Source organism: Apium graveolens, chromosome 1 (genome assembly GCF_009905375.1).
Source record: "Apium graveolens cultivar Ventura chromosome 1, ASM990537v1, whole genome shotgun sequence".
Classification (NCBI taxonomy): Eukaryota; Viridiplantae; Streptophyta; class Magnoliopsida; order Apiales; family Apiaceae; genus Apium; species Apium graveolens.
The window spans coordinates 156,092,459-156,096,326 of NC_133647.1; the positions used below are offsets into that span (position 1 = coordinate 156,092,459).

Below are 3,868 nucleotides of genomic sequence, written 5' to 3' on the forward strand. Positions count from 1 at the left end.
TCCGGATTTTGGGATTACTTGTCAGCAATACATAGATCGAATAAGAAAAGAAAGGCAGCACAATCTCGGTGATTCAAAGATCATAATGGCAGAACTTCTGATTAAATCTTTGAAGAACTATTCACAGCCCTCTCCGAGTGGCGTGCCTACTGGTCTTACTATGCCAACTATTGAAGCAACAAATTTTGAGATCAAACCGGCGTTGCTTACTATGATCCAACAGAATCAGTTTGCTGGTCTTCCATCTGAAGACCCTAAACTTCATCTGCAAAGGTTTCAACAGCTCTGTTCTACCATCAAACATCGGGGTGTCACTACAGACCAACTTAAAGTTATGTTGTTCGGGTTTTCTCTTCGTGATAAAGATCAAAAATGGTTGAATGATATCAATGTGACTGAGTGGAATGCAATTGCTCAAGCTTTCTTAACTGAGTTTTTCCCTCCGAACAGAATTGATGATTTGATTGACAAGATGACGGGTTTCAAACAAGAGTATGGAGAGTCTCTTAAAGATGCTTGGGAGAGATTCAAAGATCTTCAACATGCATGCCCTCATCATGGTCTTGAGAAGTGGTTTCTGATAAAACGCTTCTACAATGGTCTTGATCCTGAAACCAAAGGTACGGTTGATAATGCTGCATGTGGTGTATTTCTAGATAAAGGAGTTGATGATGCATATACTTTTCTTGCAAATTTGGCTACTCATCACTTCAATAACCCGAGAGCACCTAAGAAGGGGGGTAAACTTGAAGTGGAGGCTTATTCTCTTTTATCATCTCAGCTCGCTGCATTAACTCAGAAGATTCATTCATTGAAGAATTCGCAGGCATCTACTGATCCTCCTATGAGTATTAATGCATTATCATCTATGGCTCCCATGAATAATCTTGTTTGTGAAGTATGTGGAATCCAAGGCCACATGGGTAATGAGTGCTCATACAATTTTCAGAATTCACAAAATTTTTAGATGGAGCAAGCAAATGTTTTTCAGCAGAGGCAGCAATATAATCCTTACTCCAACACTTATAATCCTGGTTGGAGAGACCATCCGAATTTCTCATATAGGAACAACAATGATCAAAATCTTCCTATGCCTAATCAACAACAACATTATCTGCAATCTTATCAGAGTTCTCAACAATAACAGTATAGGCTTTCTCAGGGACCTATGAATCCTCCTAGATTTCAGAAGCCTCCTCAAAATTATGCTCCTCAAGCTAGTCAAGCTACACAACCTGATCAGACAAATGAGATGTTGAAATTACTAATGCAAGAGATTAAAGATATGAAAGTCCATAACAAGATGATGGAAACTCAGATTGCACAATTGGCTAGTTCTTCTACAGCAAGGCAGCCTGACTCTTTACCATCACAACCAACAAATCCAAAACAGAATGTGAATGCTATTTCTCTTAGGAGTGGTCTTACATATGATGGTCCTTCAATGCCTAATACTGATGTGACTGATGATAAAGAGAAGGAAAACAACAAAGATGACAAGGTGGATGATGTTGATCAGACAAATAAGGGGGGAACTGAAGGAAGCAAGAAAGCTGAGAACGAGAAGATTGTAAATACTCCTCCGCCATTTGTTCCTAAGTTACCGTTTCCTAGCAGGATGAACAGAATAAAGGTAGATCAACAGTTTGGTAAGTTCATGACACTTGTCAAGAATCTTGAGGTAACAGTTCCTTTCACTGATTTAATTTCTCAAGTTCCATCATATGCAAAGTTTTTAAAGGATATTTTGACAAAGAAATGATCTTTTGGTGAGGTGCAGACAGTAGCTTTTACTGAAGAGTGTAGTGCTGTTTTACAAAATAAGTCTCCACCTAAACTTAAAGATCCTGGAAGTTTTTCAATTCCTTGTCATTTAGGTGCATTATTTATTGACAAAGCTTTATGTGACTTAGGCGCTAGCGTCTCTGTCATACCTCAATCTATTTTTCAAAAATTAAACATGGGCGAACTGAAATGCACACAAATGACATTGCAAATGGCGGACCATTCTATAAAATATCCTTTAGTAATTTTAGAGGATGTGCCTGTCAGGGTCGGAAAATTCCATATTCCTGTGGATTTTATAGTGTTGGACATGGAAGAGGATAGCCAAATCCCTATTATTTTGGGTAGGCCATTCCTCTGTACTGCAGGTGCTGTTATTGATGTTAAAAGTGGGACTTTAACTTTGAGTGTTGGTGATGATAAAATTACTTTTACTCTAACCTCTGCTCTTAAGTCCCCTTTGCTTGAGAATACTTGTTGCAGGATTGATGTCATTGATGAAATTGTGCATGATGAGCTACCTCAGATTTTATTGAATGATTCCTTGGAAGCAGTGTTGATGCTTGAAGCTTCAGAAGGAGAAGGACATGCTGAAGTTGACTCATTTATTCTTGAGTTGGATGGTAAGGCTGATCCAAGCCAAACTTGTGAGGTAACAAACACTATTACTTCTTGTGATAAACCTCATGTGAAGAAATTAGAGTTAAAGCCTTTGCCATCCAATCTTAAGTATGTGTATCTTGATGATAATAAGTCTTATCATGTGATTGTTTGCTTTGATCTTGACGATGGTCAAATCTCTAAGCTTCTTACTGTGTTGCGTATGCATCGAAAAGCGATTGGGTATAGTATTGATGATCTTAAAGGGATTAGCCCAGACTTTTGCATGCATAAAATTCACCTAGATGAGGATCATAAGCCTTGTATACAGGGACAACGCCGCTTGAACCCTAACATGCAAGATGTTGTTAAAAAGGAAGTCTTAAAACTACTTGATGCGGGCATCATTTACTTAATTTCTGACTCAAAATGGGTAAGCCCGGTTCAAGTAGTTCCTAAAAAAGGAGGAACCACAGTGGTTAGGAATGATAAAGATGAATTAATTCCCACTAGAGTTGTCACTGATTGGCAGGTGTGTATTGATTATCGTAGATTAAACACTGCCACTAAAAAAGATCACTACCCTCTTCCATTCATTGATCAAATGCTTGAGAGACTTGCTAAACATAAATTCTTTTGCTATTTGGATGGGTATTCAGGGTTCTTTCAGATCCCTATACATCCCGATGACCAGGAAAAGACTACATTCACATGTCCATATGGTACCTTTGCATATCGAAGAGTGCCGTTTGGATTGTGTAATGCTCCTGCTACTTTTCAGCGTTGCATGACATCCATATTTTCTGATTTCATTGAGTCAATTATGGAAGTATTTATGGATGATTTCAATGTTTATGGTTCTGATTTTGATGTATGTTTGCATAATCTCTCTAAAGTGCTTAAATGTTGTGAAGAAGTTAACTTGGTTTTAAATTGGAAAAAGTGCCACTTCATGGTCAATGAAGGAGTGGTACTTGGTCATCTTATTTCCGAACGTGGCATCCAAGTTGACAAAGCAAAAATTGAGGTGATTGAGAAACTTCCTCCTCCTGTTAATGTCAAGGGAGTGAGGAGTTTCTTAGGTCATGCGGGGTTTTATCGATGTTTTTTAAAAGATTTTTCAAAAATTGCAAAACCCCTCACTCAATTGTTGCTTAAGGATGCCACTTTTGAGTTTACTGATGCTTGTCTAGAGTCTTTTTAGAGGATAAAGAATGCTTTGGTAACTGCACCAATCATACAACCCCCAGACTGGAATCTTCCTTTCGAAATCATGTGTGATGCAAGTGATTACGCTGTAGGTGCAGTTCTTGGTCAAAGAAAAGATAAGGTATTGCACACTATCTGCTATGCAAGTAAAACCTTGGATGAAGCTCAGGTGAACTATGCTACTACAGAGAAGGAGCTTCTAGCTGTTGTCTATGCTCTTTACAAGTTTCGAACATATCTCATTGGTTTAAAAGTCATTATTCATACAGACCAT

At 38.2% G+C, this 3,868-nt stretch overlaps 1 non-coding gene across 1 annotated transcript; it reads right to left on the bottom strand.

Annotated features, from left to right (window-relative positions):
• Positions 1–457: 457 nt before the first annotated feature.
• Positions 458–564, bottom strand: LOC141683139 (small nucleolar RNA R71). The gene has a single exon (XR_012560129.1). It is a non-coding gene; the product is annotated as a small nucleolar RNA R71 (small nucleolar RNA).
• Between the last annotated feature and the right edge of the window lie 3,304 nt (positions 565–3,868).